Source organism: Hyperolius riggenbachi, chromosome 9, assembly GCF_040937935.1.
Source record: "Hyperolius riggenbachi isolate aHypRig1 chromosome 9, aHypRig1.pri, whole genome shotgun sequence".
Classification (NCBI taxonomy): Eukaryota; Metazoa; Chordata; class Amphibia; order Anura; family Hyperoliidae; genus Hyperolius; species Hyperolius riggenbachi.
In genome coordinates, this window is record NC_090654.1 from 243,761,238 (window position 1) to 243,780,817 (window position 19,580).

General features: G+C 46.4%; 1 protein-coding gene across 3 annotated transcripts in view; it reads left to right on the forward strand.

Moving 5' to 3' along the window:
• INF2 (inverted formin 2) overlaps positions 1-19,580 on the forward strand; it is a 189,828-nt gene that overhangs the window by 51,568 nt on the left and 118,680 nt on the right. The gene's annotated exons all lie outside the window — the stretch shown is intronic.

A 19,580-nucleotide genomic window follows, 5' to 3' on the forward strand; every position in this document is an offset into this window, starting at 1 on the left:
GTTCTCCACAACCATCTTTCAGGCCCTGTTCACAGTGCTCAGTTGTGTTGCAGAATGATTCTGCATGTCAACTCACTGCCCAAATGATTCTGTGGACCTGTTCACAGTAACAGATTGTGTAATTCTAACTGTCTGCATGCAGGCCTTGGATTAAAGTCTATGGCCAGTTTCCATTGCAGTTCCCAGTCATTGTAACACGTGAGTTAGGCCTGGAACCCACTTGGAGCGCTTTTCTGGGCGCTTTGTGATTTGAAATGCTCTTGCTAGTGTAATGCTATGGGTGTGATCCCACTAGAGCGACGTGATTTTATAAAAATCCCCATAGCATTGCATTCGCAAGAGCTTTTTCAAATCACTAGTGCTTAGAAAAGCATACCTCCCAACATTTTGAGATGAGAAAGAGGGACACTTAAGCCATGCCCCTGCCACACCCCTGATCACACCTCCATCACACCCCTAATCACGCATACCATAAAGATTTCAAAAGAAAAATTATGTTGTTTTATAATTCAAACCACACTGGTCCGTTCTATCCTGGTTCATTTTCCTTCATAGTAACATTTTAAAATGAGTAAAATATCAACTGAAAGGATGGGAATAAAGTTTAGAGTCAATAAAACAATTTTTTTAGTAGAGAAATATATATATTTACATAGAAAGAGGGACAAAGTCCTGAAAAAGGGACAAATGAGGAGGAAATAGGGACAGGGTTCCCAAAGAGGGACTGTCCCTCCAAAAGAGGGACAATTGGGAGCTATGGAAAAGGCTGCTAGTGGGTTTGAGCCATAAAGGTGGGTACACACATCAGATAAAAGTGTTTGGAAAATGAAAGATTACAGACCAATTTTACCCCCTTCCATGTAGTATGAGAGCCATACCTACACAGTCTATTCTATGGAGCTGAACTCTCCATCAGATAAAATCTTTTCAAGAAGCTGCACACAAAGATGCTGTACACATGCAACAGATCAGTATCTGCTAAAGATCCGTTCCTGCGAAATGCATTCATAGTCTATTATATCTGCAGATCCTCATACACACCTTGTTTAACAGACGTTCATCTGCAGATCAGATCCACCAGGATGGATCTTCAGATCTGCAGATGATTGTCCGTTAAACAAGGTGTGTATGAGATCTACAGATATCATAGACTATGAATGCAATTTGCAGGAACTGATCTTTTGCAGATACTGATCTGTTGAATGTGTACAGCATCTTTGTGTGCAGCATCTTGCAAAGATTTTTATCTGATGGGGAGTTCAGCTCCATAGAATAGACTGTGTAGAGTATGGCTCTCATACTACATGGAAGGGGGTAAAATTGGTCTGTGATCTTTCTTTTTCCAAACACATTTTTATCTGATGTGTGTACCACCTTTATGCAACTGACCATTGTGAACCTAGCCTCAATGCAGGAATTTTAGGTAAAAGACAAATTCCCCACCACGACTCTATCCACTCCTACACCACACTAAATAATGAGTAGAAGACATATGTTCATGTTTAAAGTCCAACGGTGCGTTTCTGTTAAAGCCAAACTACAATCTAGCATAATATACAATTAAAAACCTGTCTGCCAACTCCATCTACTTATGTTTACACATAAAATAAAACCAGGGGATAGCTAAAAACAAGTCATGTAGGTTCACAGTGATCAGTTGCCTATTGCACGTGTTATAATGTGTGTGAACTGCAATGGAGACTGGACATAGACTTTAAAGTGTACCTGAGATGGTTAATAGTTCTGTATTTATACTTACCTGGGGCTTCCTCCAGCCTCATAAGGTGCATGGGCTTCCTCGCCATCTTCCCAGGCTGCTCCGTTGTCTCGTTATCACCGCCGGTAATATGGCCAGTCGCGGCCTGTTGTCCTCTTCTGTGCATGCTCAGCAGCGTGTGCGCAACCCTATTGCACTTCTTCCGCGCCCTACAGCGATCTGCACCTGCGCAGTACAGCACAGGCGCAGAGCCCTCCTGGCTGCAGAAGCACGGAAGGGGGATGCATACGGCTGAGCCACACATGCGCAGAAGACCGCGACCTACCACATTATAGGGATGAGATAACAGGAGAAGCGGCCCGGGAGGATGTACCTAATGCGGCTAGGGGAAGCCCCAGGTAAGTATAAATACACATTATTAACCTTCTCAGGTTACCTTAATACATAGGCCCTGCATGCAGCGAGTTAGAATAAGGCGATCAGTTAGAACGAAGCACTGTGATCAGGCCCAAAAAATTGTATGGGCAGTGAGACGACCTACAGAGTTCTGCAATGCAACAGATGCACTGTGAACCATAAACATAAAAAAGAAAAAAATAAAACAAAAATAAAAACATAAAAAATAAAAGTTTAATTTTTTTAAAACACAAAATAAACTTTTAGGTTTATAAAATAGTCCTATTCTAAAAAGTCCTATATAGGAGTATAATAACAACTACTACAGTGAAATCCCTTTATAGTAGACTCCAGGGACCAGGAAAAGTAGTTTACTATATCGGAAGTTTACTATATCAGAATTGGCCATACATTGTATATTTATACAGAAGCATTTGCTGGGACCTGAGGACTGAGTTTACTATATCCAGAGGTGTGCTGTATCAGAGTTTACTATAACGAGATTTTACTGTATTGTTTATTTCGTCACTTTCTTTGCAGTTCAGGTTTGCTTTAGGCAGTCTGTCCTCTCAAGTCCTAGAAATTTCCTTTTCAGGCTGAAGAATTTCTTGGTAGACAGGCAGAACCATTTTTCAGGATGACACCAGCAATGTCAGCCTTTACAACCTATCGGTGTAAGCTTTCTTTAACCACTTCGGTACCAGCAGCCTCTGCCCCCTTAAGGACCAGAGACTGCTGGTACACTAAAACGCCATATCCCGATGAATCACCGCAATAATCCGTTGCTCCCGTCGGTCACGCCGCTCTGTCCCTGCCACAGGCTGCTCTCTTTGCCGTCTCTATGACGGCAGAGCGATGTGCGCCGGTCAGGAGCCGCTTTCATTGGCTCCTGACCCTATCACTCAATGTAAGCCAATGGGATTGGCTTACAGTAATGACAGGGCCAGGAGCCAATGAAAACGGCTCCTGCCCGGCTCACAGTGCTCTGCCGTCATAGAGGCGGCAGGGCATCACATTGCGGCGGGGAAAGAGCGGCGGGGACGCGCGGTGAATGGGACGTAGAGCTTACGTCCGGTCAGAACCGCAGCGCCGCCCGCCTGCCATAGATTTATACTGCGGCGGTCCAGAAAAAGTTAAAGAATGCCATTGGAATGTGTATTATGGGGTAAAATGTTATAACTTCTTTCAAAGCAATGCAAGGAATGCCGTTACACCCATCCAAGCTACAATCAATACTTAACAGCAAACAAATGAAACTTTCTTTCCCCGAGGCCCAATCACACTTGGAAGCGTAAGCGCCGGCGTTTTGCGTGAGTGATTTTTCAGCGGAAAAATCACTGAACACCGCGCTTACCGCGATCGCGTTTAGCGCTTCTATAGCACTGAAACGCGATAGCTGGGAAATCGCCTGAAAATGGTGCAGGCGACGCGTTTGCGTTTCGCGATTTTGGGCAAATCGCCCAAGTAAGAATGGGCCCATAGGGTTTAGTTACACAAATGCTTTCAAAAGCGCTAGCGTTTGAGCTTTTTGCCGAAATCACCGGCAAAACGCTCAAGTGTGAATGGGGCCTTAAACCTATGTTCTGTATACTGAAATAATGCTGTCAGACCTAGATAATAGACATTAAGAAGAATTATCCACACCTAGCAGGGTAGTGACATACTACAGAAGGATCTTAATGGGGAACTTTAAAAAAGACTCTGAAGTGAACAAAAATAGCTATTTTTACCTGGTAGTTTGCTTCAGTAGTCTCAGTAGATGTAAACCGATGCATCCCCGAGCCAAAGCAAGGGGTTTATACCCCCCAAATCTCGGGGCAAACATCCACAGCTTTCTTGGTCGTGGATTTTGCTGGAAAAACTTTGAGCTGCAGCTCTGCCTTTACTGATGTCAATCCACCGCGGATCTCCGCCTCTCCACGCCCCTGTCTGTGAAGGAAGAGTGAGAGGGACGGGGAGAGGCGGGGTTTGACATCAGTAGAGGCAGAGCTACAGCAGAAAGTTCTGCCTCTTTCAGGAAGCGCTGCCCGGATTGCCCCCCGGGGATTTAGGGGGTCAGAGATGTGGCGGTTTATATCTACTGAGAGTACTGACGCGAACTACCAGTCTCTTTTTATTAACCCAGGATTGAACTTCATTCCAATCAGCAGCCGATACCCCCCATTCCCCAAAGCAGGTGCTTTTGGCGCAAAGCGCTGGCCGCATAGTGCCTGACTTGGGCGCCGCTATACCTTAATGCAGCGTACCAGCGATTGCCGAACCCTGAACTACTGCAACTCGGAGGGGGAATAGTATTTTATGCCGCAGAGAGGTTAACAGGCAGCCGGTTGAGCCTGTAGATATGTTTTGTTTTAAACCATTCCATTGTTGCCCTGGATTTATGTTTAGGGTCATTGTCCTGCTGAAAGGTGAACCTCTCAAGTCTTTTGCAGACTCCAAGAGGTTTTCTTCCAAGTTTTCCCTGTATTTGGCTCCATCCATCTTCCCATCAACTCTGACCAGCTTCCCTGTCCCTGCTGAAGAGATGCACCCCCCGAGCATGATGCTGCCACCACCATATTTGACAGTGGGGATGGTGTGTTCAGAGTGATGTGCAGTGTTAGTTTTCCGCCACACATAGCGTTTTGCATTTTGGCCAAAAAGTTCCATTTTGGTCTCATCTGACCAGAGCATGGCTTATGGCAAACTGCAAACGGGACTTCTTATGGTTTCTGTTAACAATGCCTTTCTTCTTGCCACTCTTCCATAAAGGCCAACTTTGTGCAGTGCACGACTAATAGTTGTCCTATGGACAGAGTCTCCCACCTGAGCTGTAGATCTCTGCAGCTCATCCACAGTCACCATGGGCCTCTTGACTGCATTTCTGATCAGCGCTCTCTTTGTTTGGCCTGTGATTTTAGGTGGACGGCCTTGTCTTGGTAGGTTTACTGTTGTGCCATACTCCTTCCATTTCTGAATGATCGCTTGAACAGTGCTCCGTGGGATGTTCAAGGCTTTGGAAATCTTTTTGTAGCCTAAACCTGCTTTAAATTTCTCAATAACTTGATGCCTGACCTGTCTTGTGTGTTCTTTGGACTTCACGGTGTTGTTGCTCCCAATATTCTCTTAGACAACCTCTGAGGCCCTCACAGAGCAGCTGTATTTGTACTGACATTAGATTACACACAGGTGCACTCTATTTAGTCATTAGCACTCATTAGGCAATATCTATAGGCAACTGACTGCGCTCAGATCAAAGGGGGCCGAATAATTATGCACACACCACTTTGCAGTTATTTATTTGTAAAAAATGTTTGGAATGATGTATGATTTTCGTTCCACTTCTCATGTGTACACTGCTTTGTATTGGTCGTTCATGTGGAATTCCAATAAAATTGATTCATGTTTGTGGCAGTAATATGACAAAATTTCCAGGGGGCAGAATACTTTTGCAACCCACTGTATACGTATATATATATATATATATATATATATATATATATATATATATATATATATATATATATATATATATATATATCTCAACAATTTAGCCAACCACATTGTTAGTGGGTGTGTTTATAGATGAGGGCGGATGTTGCAATCCATTTTTCTAAATATCTTCCAGAAGTAAAGATGATGACCCACAAACTTATGGTGGATCAAATAACATGAATAAATTACACGCAAATATCAATTTTTTCTTGATCTATCTTCTATTTTATAACATCATTTTGCAATGTATAAATTAATTTTATTTCCCCTACTTCCATCTTTCAGTAAAGTTCCACTTAAAGAGAAACTGTGACCAAGAATATAATTCCATCCCAATCAGTAGCTGATACCCCCTTGTACTTGAGAAATATTTTCCTTTTCACGAACAGACCATTTGGGGGGGGGGGGGGGGGGGGGGGGTTGCGCTGTATGACTGATATTGTGGTGAAACCCCTCCCACAAAAACTCTGAGGACCGTGGTACTTCTGGCAGTTTCCTGTCTGTAAACCTTGTTGCATTGTGGGAAATAGCTGTTTACAGCTGTTTCCAACTGCCAAAAAAGCAAGCAGCAGCTACATCACCTGCCAACAGTAAAAATGTCACCATGTGATAAATGTCAGAATGTAAATCAGGGAGAAGAAAGATTTTACAATGGGCAAACACTGACTAAATCATTTATACATAATTATGGTAAAAATGAAGCACTTTTTTATCACATTATTTTCACTGGAGTTTCTCTTTAAACAACATACAGTATCTATATGGGCAGGCATGTGGCAAGAAGCAACAGAGGAATAAGCCCATGCAGCCGTAGTGGGGCCCAGGCCTGGGGGGTGGTGCAACATCCTACCCCCTCCCCCTCTGACACAGCCCCCCCCCCCCAGCAGGTTTTAGGTTATGGTGGCCTCACTTGTGTAATTAAAGGTAAAAGTCTACCTATCTCTATTTAACACAGCTATACCTCTATTGGATTCTTGTGTAGGTGGATAATAATAAATAAATCCAATGTAGAAACAGGTACAATTAATATAGGATTATAAGGCATGTAGGCTATAGTGAATGGCTTACAAGGTCATCGAAACTATGTAAGAGACTATGGAATGTGATAAAAATAAATAATGCTGGTAAAAATGATCAGCATGTTCTGAATTCCTGCAGGTATATATGCAGCTCAGTACAGCAGTTTTCAATGGGCCATATGCAGATCACTTTTTCCCCAAAGCTCTTTTGGCCCATACTCACGGGCTACAAAAGTGGCCTGTCACCAGCACACGTGAGCGTGTGCGTGACAGGCCGGCAACAGCTCGTCGCCAGGTCCTTCCGCGTACACACGCAGAAGAGGGACCAGAGGTGCGACGGAAGCTGTCGCGGACGTTCCTCCCCCCCCTCGCCGGAAGCGCCGTCTATTTGCAATTATGTTGCTGTCGCTAGTCCACATACTCATGCGGACTAGCGACAGTTGCGGCGGAGTTGCGGTGGCAACTGTCGCCAGGCGATTGACCGCGGTCAATTGCCTGGCGGCATCAGTGACGAGCGACGGTTCGGGGTGCGCGCCCGTGCAACGCCTCATACTCACGGGCGACCTGTCGCCGCGTGACACGCGCGCCGCGTGTTGCGGCGACATTTGTAGCCCGTGAGTATGGGCCATTTCCTAGGAGATCATTTTCATCTTCTGTCTAAAATAACTTTGCAGCAATCTGCAACTGAATAAGTACTAAAAAGTAGGTGAAAAACTAACTACTGTCAAAATTATCCTGAGTATTTTCTTGTTTGCTGGTAGCTTGAAATGCATGTTATTTATTGTTAAGGTGTAAAATATCACCTTGGAGAAAACTTAGGATTAAAAATGAATTGCATATGGCCCAATGGGCCTGAAGACAAACTGAAAGTATCTATGTATAAACTAATAGTGTACTTGCATTATACCTGAAACGAAAAAAAATGTGTGATATAATGAATTGTATGTGTAGTAGTAGTATGGATAGTGAATATATGCATGTGCGGACCAGACTCCCGCATGTGCAGTAGCGACGTGCTTGGCCTTGGAACTACTAGGCGATGAAACTGGTTCTGAAGAGCTCTTTGACCTGGCGGGGTAAGTAGGTAGACCAGAGGACAACTGGCAGTCAGCTAGAACGACAGGCTGAACAGAGGATTGGAATGGGGAAGGCTATATGCTATCCAGAGCCTTTCCTCTTTTAACACAAATATCAAATGTGAAGTGAGTTCTTCAGGCTCACCTTAACTACTTGCGGATCGACAGGCTATGGCCCCTTAAAGGGACCCAGAGCTGGGGAAATTAAAAAAGATTTTATACATACCTGGGGCTTTCTCCAGCCCCATCCGCCAGGATCGCTCTTACGCCGCTGTCCTCCGCTGCCCGCAGCTACGAGAACCGGGTCATTGACGTCATCAGAGCCAGTCTACACAGGTGAAGTGCGCCCTCTACGTATCTCTCCAGCGGCTGCTGGAGAGATACGTAAACAGAGCGTTTCTCTTACGCTAGACTGGCTCCGACTGACGGTTCTCGTAGCTGCAGGCAGCGGAGGACAGCGGCGTGGGAGCGATCTTGGCGGATGGGGCTGGAGGAAGCCCCAGGTATGTATAAAATCTTTTTAATTTTCAGCTCTGGTACACTTTAAAGGGAACCTAAACTGAGAGGGATATGGATGTTTCCTTTTAAACAATACCAGTTGCCCAACTCTCCTTCTGATCAATTTGCTGCAGTAGTATCTGGATCTCACACCTGTAACAAGCATGTAGCTAATCCAGTCTGACTCCAGTCAGAGTACCTGATCTGCATGCTTGTTGAGGGGCTGTGGCTAAAAGTATTAGAAACACAGGATTAGCAGGAGAGTCAGGCAACTGGTATTATTTTAATAGGAAAAAGCCATATCCTTCTCAGTTTAGGTTCCCTTTAAGGACCAGAATTATTTTTTTTACACTTCCTGATCACTGTGATTGGCTCACAGTGGTCAGGGGACCAGGAGCCAATGAGAACAGCTCCTGACTGAGGTATGGAACTCTGCTGTTTTTAGACAGATGAGATGAGCTAAGATCAGCTGAAACAGCATGGGGTGTTAAAAACTATGTGGCGTCAAACTTATCCAAACGCAAATGCGAGGTCGTTTTAACTATGGCCGGTCCCAAACCGGTTAAGAATAATTTATCTAAAGTTGTAACTAGTCTTAATGTAGTTCAAATCAAAAGTACAGTGATTAAATCAAAAAAGTTCTGATGGGAAATTCAAGCCAGCCTAGGCTGATGGAGGAAGTACCCACAGTTTCATTACAGGAAGGCACATTCATCACGAAGATTCAAATTGGGATTTCAAACTGGGGACCCAGCACTGCAAGCTGAGAGTGTTAACCACTACGCCACCGTGCAGCCCTTGTTGATGGTGTATGTCCAAATGTGGAGTTGCCCTTAAATAATTTGACCATGTGTAGCAGCATGTATAATACATGACTAGACTTAAAGAGAATCTGAAGTTAGTATTAAAATAAAAAACAGATACTCACCTAAGGAGAGGGAAGGTTCTGGGTCCTATAGAGCCTTCCTGGTCTCCTGCCGATCTCCTTGTTCCCACACAGGATCCCCCCCCATTCGAATCTCCTACCACAGGAGACTTCGTCAATCTTCGTAAGCACTCGGGTTCCAGAAGACCGGCGTCTCTGTACTGTGCACATGCAAGTTATCTCGCGTGTACGCAGTATGGAGCGGCCCGTCTTCAGAAGCCTGATTGCTTCCCAAGATTTACAAAGTCTCCCCAACACAGAAGAGATCAGTCCACGACCAATTGGTTGTGGACTGCTAACGGGGGAAGCCTGTGGGGGAACGCAGAGAACGAGAAGGCTCTATGGGACCCAGACCCTTTCCTCTCCTTAGGTGAGTATCAGTTTTTTTTATTTTAACCACTTGCCGACCAGGGGAATTTTCACTGATCGGTGCTGCGTGGGCTCTACAGCCCGCAGCACCGATCAGCAGTGCAGCAGGGCGATCAGACTACCCCCCTTTTTTCCCCACTAGGGGGATGTCCTGCTGGGGGGGTCTGATCGCTGCCGGCCATTAGTGGGTAGCGGGGGGGGGGCTCCTCAAAGCCCCCCTCCGCAGCGTTTTGTGCGCTCCCTCCCTCCCCTTACCTCCCTCTCCCTTCCTGGGCTGCGCAGGACGGATATCTGTCCTGCGCATTGTGGGATAGGCTTCAGCCTATCATATGCCGGCGATCCCCGGCCAATCAGAGGCCGGGGATCGCCGATCTGACTTACTCAGCAGCGCCGTATTATGTAAACAGCGGGGATTTCTTCCCCGCCTGTTTACATTTTGCTGGCGAGCCGCTATCGGCGGCTCTCCGGCTGTTCACGGAGACACCCTCCATGAACTGACATGGAAAGGCCGCTCGATCGAGCGGCCGTTTCCATGGTAACCCGCAGACAACCAGTTTACGCCAATCGGCGTTAGCTGGTCGTCAAGAGGTTAAAATCTGCTTCGGTGTGACCTCAAACAGAACCTCCCAGAACTGAACCTGTTTACAAGTAGAGGAACTGCCTCTAAAAGCAAAATGTAATAGGAAAAAAACACGTATGCCTCTAGTGAGTTGGGGCGCAGGGTGAGCTGAATGACCGCTCACCCTGCTGGGGCTCAAATTCCTGGCGGCTTTAATACCATTACCCCTCCAAGCAGGTCCGGTTCAAGCCACAATGGGGCCCTAGGGCAAAATTGACTTGAGGGGGCCCCTCTGACCCTCCCACCACTCACACAGCATATTTACCCCACTGGCCCCTGAGTCAAATGTTGCCCCCTCCCCAGATCTCTCCCCTCAGCTTTATTGTACTCTGTGGGTCCCCTGCACCGTTTTTGTCAGCATAGCGCTGCTCCAGTCCATGCACTCTCATCTTCATCCTTGCAGGGACGCCGCTTCTCAGTGACCCAGAACATATTATTGCATAATGACCTGCACGGGTTCATGGAGAATAGGCAGCAAACAGGGATGAAGATGATAAGAATGGATGGAGCAGCACGCTGGGACAGTTGATCCCCTATGTTGACAAAACTTTGCAGGGGCCCTGGGGAGCACAACTCAAGAAGGGGGGGACCTGGGGGGCCCAGCAGAACTTGGGGGCCCTGGGGCATTTGCCCCCTTTGCCTCTATGGTAGCGCTGGCCCTGCCTCCAAGTCGTAGCAACTTAGAGGGAGAAAGTAATTCGGAGTCTTGCGTGGGGTGCACACTAAAGTATTGGTTCAGGTGCCCGGGGCCAAGCGCTTTGGAAAAAAAAACACTTTTATTAGAGACTGTTGTCTCACAGCTCTGCCTACATCACAGACACATGCTTTATGGAAGGGTGAGGGATTAATTGAGGTCAGCTTTATGTGAAGTAGCGAAGTTGCAAAACAAATACTTTGTAGACGGTTTCAGGTTTTGATTCACCCAGTTCCGTCCAGCTGTGTCGACAACAATAAAGGACCCATTATCTAACCAGACCAGTGCAGAGATACTAATTACTGCTTCCTTCCTCTGGAGATGAGAGAATGTGCTGTATAACAAGGGCAAGATGTGGGATGAACACTCTAATGCCTAGCACACACCGTACAATTCACCGTAATATTTTCTGTTAGATTTTTCTGTTAGATTTTCTATTAGATTATTTTCTGTAGAGACTGGTCATTATCTCTGGTGCATTGTCTTCAGGTTATCTCCTGCTGAGTAGAACAATGCCTAATTGCTAGATGGTTAGATATTGGAAATTATCTATCTGGCAGGTAAATCTAACAGAAAATCTAAAAGAAATGTGTATGGTGTGTACCTAGCATTATAGAGATAACACTGGCTACTAGACCAAGAGTCCTAAGGGCCCATTTCCACTAGGAGCGGTGCGATGCGGCTACATAGCCGCATCGCACCGCAGGTGTGCTGAAACACATGCACAGCAATGGAAGAGTTTCCACTGTGCGGCGCAATGCGAGAATCTGCAGCATGCTGCAGATTTTCGCACGCCCGCAGCCGCGTCCCATTTCCTCAATTCACTTCCGCATCGGGAGATGCGGAAGTGATGCGGTCGGCGGCGGAAGTGATGCAATGCGGCTAGTTAGCCGCAATCGCATCACTAGGTAGTGGAAACGGGCCCTAAGGCGGAGTTCCCACTTGAGAGTAAACCAGACATTGTTTTTGTCCGGTTTACTGCACAGTAAAACTGACAGTGGACGGATCCTATTTTATATATAGGAGTTCACACTTGTTAGTCTGCAACGGATCCGTTGTGGTAAGCGGGCCGCACTTCTGTACAGTCCGTGATTATTCCGGACAGGCAGGTGGATGCGTTACCCATATATCCTATGGTGGTAACGCATCTGCCCCGAGACAGCCAGACAACAGCGGACCATCAGACTACACTGTCTGCTCCCACTGGCCACACGGGGCCCGGCAGCAGAGGCAACAGATGGGAACTGAGCCTTTTAAAACATTGTTCCAGGCACAAATGTTTTCCTGTGCAGGCACTCGCCTAATTCAATAAACTTTTCTCCTAATATTTCTCACATTTTCAGCATCTAGCAAACAATAAAGTACCCCCACAAAGTTGTCCCATATTTACCTAAAGATAACCTGAGGCAGAGTTTGTAATTCTTTATTGGACCCAGAGGCATGTCATGTGCACAATGACATGCCTCTGTGTTGTTTGGTTGCCGCTGCCAGTCCCCCCTCCACTCTGATGTCCCCCCTGCAAATATCGCCAGGCAAGCGACAATCTGCTTTTCACTAGCCTGCTTTGTTTATCTGAGGCTTGTCAATCAGCCTCCTACTCACCGCCGCCTCCATGACAGGCTCCCCCCGACGCTCCCCACCTCTGCTAGCTTCCTCTAATCGGAAGCCAAGCTGCAACCCAGGAGTACTTCCATCCTTGTGGCGAAAAAAAAATATATAGATCATTTTGGTGTAATAAGTAGCAATAAAGTTATTGGCGGATGAATGAGAGGGGCGTAAAATGTGAAAACTGCTGTAGTTTTTAAGGGGAAATAGCCTGTGGTGGGGAAGTGGTTTAAATATGATACATTTGTTAGTTATTTTGATCACAGCAGCAGATGAGTAACCTTGCTAACGTCAGTGTCTTGCATGGCCGGGGTTGAGAAGTAACGGTCACTGAGCTTAGAGGACGGTCTGCTTCGCAAGTATAGCCCAAGTGTCCTGATACGCTCCCTTGTGCTGCATTATTTCCACATATCAGTGATCAGGCCCAGAAATAGCCATCAGTTCCATCTATAGCTGCAGGAACTTTGCCAGCAGTGAGATCTCTTCATTGTGGTATATAGAAGGTGCACTGCCAGTCGGGGATTGCTAGGCAGACAGCATGGAGGTAAGTGTACGATATAACACCTTTATCCTGAAATCCAGCTTTTCTGAAGGTCCCTTTTTAAAGTGAACCTGAGATGGTTCACTGGCCCCTATTTATACTTACGAGGGGCTTCCACCAGCCCCCTGAGCACCATGGCCTCCCTTACTGTCCTGTTTGGCCCATTCAATCAGCCGATATTACTCTTCTGCACATGCGCGGCTCCACCGTGTGCGCATCCCTCATCATGTTCCTGTGGCCTGGAGAGTTCTGTGCCTGCGCAGTAGTATTGCTCAAAATAAAACATGTTAATTGACATAGTATCAGCCGCTAGTGAAGTTTCACGGTAGCGATACTTCACAGGACCGCCCACATTTAAAGTTACATGCGTCGCTATGGAAGCAGCGCATGTAACTAAGGGAAGGAGTACTCATTACATGGCAAGCGCTGCTATGTAAGGCGTGCATAGAACGCAGCTTAATGAATCTACCCCATAGGCTCATATGCAATTACCGTATGTTTTTCTCCTTCGTTTTCTCCTAGGTGATATTTTCACATTATACATAAAATGCCTTTTAAAGTAAACCTGTAAAGTACTGATAGACAGCACTCCTGTCAGATCTCCCTTGATGTGCCCAGGTCACGGAATCAGGCAGCACTCCTGGCTCCAATAGTAATCCAAAGTGTAGAGACCAGCACCATCAATTTGTATATGCTCTTTTATTTTTTAAGAAAGACTGTTCACAGAAAATAAACATGGTGTATTTTTTAAGAAAGACACATTGACATGAAAATGTGACGTTTCGGAGGGGACCCCCTCCTTTCTCAAGCCAGTGTCAGTGTCTGATCATACAATTCCAACACAGCCTTATATACTAAACATACTTTGGAGCCTATCCAATCACATTCAAACAGGCTCCAAGGTATGTTTAGTATATAAGGCTGTGTTGGAATTGTATGATCAGACACTGACACTGGCTTAAGAAAGGAGGGGGTCCCCTCCGAAACGTCACATTTTCATGTCAATGTGTCTTTCTTAAAAAAGAGCATATACAAATTGATGGTGCTGGTCTCTACACTTTGGATTTTAAAGTAAACCTGTGATGAGGAATAAAGTTTTATTCTATACATATCTGGGGCTTCCTCCAGCCTCCTTCAGGTTGATGGGTCCCTCGCCGTCCTCCTCCGCCACCTGGACGATCCGCCTCTGGGCTTGACAGAAAAAGACGAGCCTGTTTGGTCCTATCTGGCCGGGCTTGTCGTCAAGCCATTGTTAGGCCTGGAACCCACTGAAAACCGCAAACGCAACCGCTAGCGTTTTGTCTGAGCGGTTTGCAAGCGAATTCATGCGCGTTTTTGGTCGCGTTTTGCAACATTGTATTTTTTTCCCCAGCGGGTGCCTAGCGTTTTGCGTTTTGCGTTTTTATCCTGATTGGTCCTGTGAATTATTTTTCATTTTGTTACAGTGTGCTGAACCGCTAGCAAAACCGCTCAGTTTAGGTTTTGCTGAGCGTTTCTGCTAGCGTTTCAATACTTTACATTGAAGCGCTAACGCTCCCAAAATGCTGCAGGTCCTGCGTTTGCGTTTCTGGGAAACGCAAACGCTCCTGTGGAAGTTGCCCCATCCATTAACATTAGCCCAGCGTTTTGGCAAACTGCTAGCGTATCGCAGTGCTGCCAAAACGCTGCCAAAAGCGCTCCTGTGGGTTCCAGCCCTTAAGGGACTTTGAGGGGTCCCGCGCTAGAATGGGGAGGAGGAAGGGGATGAGGGGTCCTCTGGATTATTCAGTAGCTTTCCTGCACCTTGGTAAGACCCCATTTGGGGAACTTTTTTTCACTGCTGGTACACTTTAAGTTACAAAAAGGCTTGTGCAGTACCGATCTATGTTGGAAGCGGAATTGCCCTTTAAGTAGCAGACTAAACATAGAACAGTTCAGGCAGTTTCGCCAGCATAGCGTGCAGGGTGGAGAAGCTCAGTACATTATAGACAGACAGGTAACAGGTGTAAGGTGGGTGGAGACCAGCCAGGGACAAAGAAAGGCAAACATCTGCAAAGAAGGATGAACAAAGACTGGCCAGAGGATGTCCGTAGAAGAGAAGGTCATCCAGTCTGACACATGGCCCGCTGGTCTCTGTATACGACTGCTAGCAAGGCTATCTGAATGCACGGTAGTGAATACACCATGCAGGTATGTGATAGCACATTACACAACATTAGCTGACACAATGCAGGCGTGCTTTAATGATTAAACAAGACTTGCGTGCCCAACCCTGTCTGCTGCCATTGTTTTACTTTTCAGTGATTAACTACAGACATTTTTTATGAGTTTAAAAATCAACAATGTAGAAGTAATTCAAAAGAACAAGACTCGTTTTACCAGGCATTTTCATTGCTGGGAAACAATCAGACATTACCAGGAAAATGGCACATGTAGGAATGTTACTAATTGTACACATGGCCGGTGTTTTATGAGATGTTTGGTACTGTGGCACCTGGGCAATAGAAAAACGCCCTATATAGCATCTCACAGGCAGTAAATGCCTCCAAAGCTCTTCCCAAATGTGTACTAGCATCCGTCTGTCCCACCATCCAATCGCTGACATTTATAAACACCTGGTGATCACTGAATGAAACAGCTAAACAGTAGAAAACTCAACCGTCAGTCAGGACTCGTTTTAAAGGGACTCCGAGCACCTCTCATGGGTACGCCTTTAAGACTCCGCCGAGTACTGCAAAGTACTTAAAGATGCATACCTTTCTGTAGCTTGTGCTCTCCTCTTTCATTCGATGCATGAATCGAAGTTCTACACCAAATAGTTTTCGTTCGATTTTAATTTAAAAATTGCGGCTGCCATCTTGGCTGTGTTATAACGTCCGGGCACCCCTGTCTTCTCTGTTAGAGAAGTGCAACACTGAATGAAGCAGGAAGAGGAAGTGACACGCATGGCCATTGCAAGAGGCTCCTCCAGAGGGGTCATAGCACGACTTTGTTGGAAGTCGTCTGGCTTAAAGGCATGCCCATGAGAGGTGCTCGGAGTCCCTTTAAAGAGAACCTAAAATGAGGGGGATGTGTATGCTAACGGGTCCATCTGAAAATGGCGCAGGGAGAAAAATGGCGCACCGTTCTGCCGATAAATGTATCATAAAATGCTATTTACCGTTTTAATGTAAATACATTAAAACGATAAATAGCATTTTATGATACATTTATTGCAGAGCGGTGCGCCATGAAAAAATGCAGGGGGCTGCGGGGATTGGGGGAGAGAGGCAGCTGGACACTGGAGGGCATAGGTGGAGGATGTTTGTAATAGGCATACGTTACCTTGTCCTGGGCCGGTGCTCGGCGATCGCTCCTTCCCTCCGCTGCTTCACTTCTTCCATTCGTTTGCTGTAGTCCTGAAGCCGGCCAATCACCATGCGGAGACTGAATCCACATGGTGATTGGCCAGCTGCAGAACTACAGCAAACAAACTAGGAAGTGAAGGAGCGGAGGGAAGGAGCGATCTGCGGCCCAAGACAAGGTAACGTATGCCTCTGCACACATCCTCCCCCGATGCCTATGCCCTCCAGTGTCCCGCTGCCTCTCTTTCCCCCCCCCCCCCCCCCCCCCCGACCCCCACTGCCCTCTGCATTTTTTAACACTTATAACGCTATTTAGCGTTATAAGTGTAAGGCACACTGCCTGCGCCATTTTTTAACACTTATAACGCTAAATAGCGTTATATAATGTAAGTCTATGTGGCGCCCTTTTAATTCCCCTGGCGCTGTGCACCATTTTTAACTGTCATGATGCTAACATATTTATTTAGTTTTTAACAATACCAGGAGCCTGGCAGTCTGCGATTGTGTGTATTTGTTATTCAGGAGGCGACAGTGCCTGAGAAAGGGTCATATCGAAATGTTGCTGCACCATCTGCCTCTTCTGTTAATGTTGCAGTAGAGAGCTATAATAGTATTTAGACAGTGCCGTTTATTTAGCATTTGTACAAAGCCTTAGGTCCCGTTCAGACTATACGCGCTGGTGTTTGCGCATTACGGCAGCGCGTATAGTGTATGACATGCAAGAACGGTAGAAGGGCATAGACAGCCCTTCTACCATTCCCATCATATGCGCTGCGCGGCAGTGCGATGCGCAATCTCAATGCTGCATGCATTTTTCAAGAATCGCAACGCTGACCCAAGGTTTGAGCGCCTTTCTTGCTCAAACCTTGGCTCTTCACACAGTGAGGCACTTGATTTGACCTGAGGAAGTTGGCAGGGACCCACGAAATGCATTGCCAGTGCTATTAAAGTTAATTTTATATGAATTTGTCTCCATTAAGGTAAGCCACCTCAAACTTTATTTTATTGTTTTTAATTCATTTTATCATTCTCTGGGCGCCTTTTCATCCTGTTGTTCATATCCAGGCGCCTCCTTCATTTGCAGCCACCCAAGGCCCGGGCCTTTGTGTCCTTTCCTGAAATCCGTCCCTGGCTGGCGCTCCAAAGCTCCTGTGGGTCCCATTCCTTAGGCTAGATAGTAAGAAGACTGGAAAAGATTGACGTGAATACATTTTGCATGTTCCAGGATTCAGCGATATTCACTTTAACATATCCTGAAACTTTACTCTTGATGATTTATCCAGATTCCTCCAAGTCCTGCGGTGGAGATCTCTGCCAGCTTTGTGGGAAGGCGTTGCCGGCACGGAGTGTAACAGCTGGATGAGCTGGCAGTTGTTTACCAGCTGTAATCAGTGCAGGAGGGAAGGACTGGGAAATACACAGCGATTGTTGCTGGACAATCCTCATACTGTGTGCTGGTCTGTGTTCAGCTCAGGGATAAAGGAATAAACGTAATACAGCATGCTCCAGTGACTCCCACATACAGTAATCTCTCTGCTCTGCTTCTTTCTCTAAGGAATTTCTCTCAGGCCGGCTAAACCGAGGCAAATGGAAAGCTGCGATGGAAAGTTAATAAGATACTTATAGTAGAGCTATACTCTAAACACGAGTGACAGTCCCCCATAACAAAAAATAATGCTTTCTTAAAGAGAACCCGAGGTGGGTTCTAAGAATGCTAATGCTCGGCGTATGATTTATGGGGGAATCAGTATAGCAACAAAGGCTGGGTAGTATATGCAGACCCAGCCTCTGTGTGCAATTAGCGTTCTTGGAACCCACCTCGGGTTCTCTTTAACCTCCCTGGCGATAAGCCCGAGCTGAGCTCGGGCTATGCCGCCGGGAGGCACCGCTCAGGCCCCGCTGGGCCGATTTGCATAATTTTTTTTTTGTTACACGCAGCTAGCACTTTGCTAGCTGCGTGTAACCTCCGATCGCCGCCGCTGCCCGCCGATCCGCCGCTATACCCGTCGCCGCAGCCGCCCCCCCCCAGACCCCGTGCGCTGCCTGGCCAATCAGTGCCAGGCAGCGCCGTGGGGTGGATCGGATTCCCCTTTGACGTCATGACGTCGGTGACGTCATCCCGCCCCGTCGCCATGGCGACGGGGGAAGCCCTCCAAGAGATCCCGTTCTTTGAACGGGATCTCTTGATCTCCGTTCGCCGGCGGCGATCGGAGGGGCTGGGGGGATGCCGCTCAGCAGCGGCTATCATGTAGCGAGACATTGTCTCACTACATGAAAAAAATAAAAAAAAATAAAAAAAAAGGTATTTGCTGCCCCCTGGCGGATTTTAACAAACCGCCAGGGAGATTAAAGAGAACCTAAACTGAGAAGGATATGGATTATTCCTTTTCAAATAATACCAGTGGCCCGACTCTCCTGCTGATCCTGTGTCTCTAATACTTTTAGCCACAGCCAAAGAGATCAGCAGGACAGCCAGGCAACTGGTATTGTTTATAAGGAAACATCCATATCCCTCTCAGTTAAGGTTTACTTGAAAGTGAAATTCTACTCTACATTGTTTGTACAAGCCCCAATGTTGCACAAATCGTTTTTTTGACATTTAATCTTAAAGCATTAAAGAAGAACTGTAATCAGTGGCGTAGCAATAGGGGGTTCAGAGGTAGCAACCGCATCGGGGCCCTTGGGCTAGAGGGGCCCCATGGGGCCCACTCTCAACCACAGTATTAGCTCTTTATTGGTCCTATACAAAGGGAAACCGAGAGCCCAATATAGTGTAGTAAGTACTGTAGTAGATAGAACATTTTGAACGAGTACAATAGATATACTCACAAAGAAGGGGCACCGCAAAGGCAACCACTGTATAGGCAGGTGAAGAGATTATCCCGTCCTCACTCAGGATTAAGAAGACGCTCTCTGTAGATAGGAAAAAGATGGGGTATCCCCCTCCACCAAGGGTGGATCTTAGGTAGAGGTGCCAGGTGTTACCCGTACCAATTTCTGTTGTATGCTCCTTCACCCTATTGCCTGAGGAAGCAGGTCTATGCCTGCGAAACACGTCGCAGTCCCTCTTTTTGGAGTATGCCATTAAATTCTGTATCAATTGCATAGACAGTTTCTGGTGTCTGCTTGCGGGAGGTAAGTCCACCACTGCCTCCCAAGCCTTTTTATCGTTTTGTTTTATCCTGTTGGCGCCTCTGACTTGTACACAGTATCCTTATTGGTCCTGTTCTTGTAATAATCACTTCTATAGATGTTTGGCATAGTAGTAATCATTAACACACTGATTCCCATCCCCTTCTTGCACCTCTGACACTGTGGTTGTCC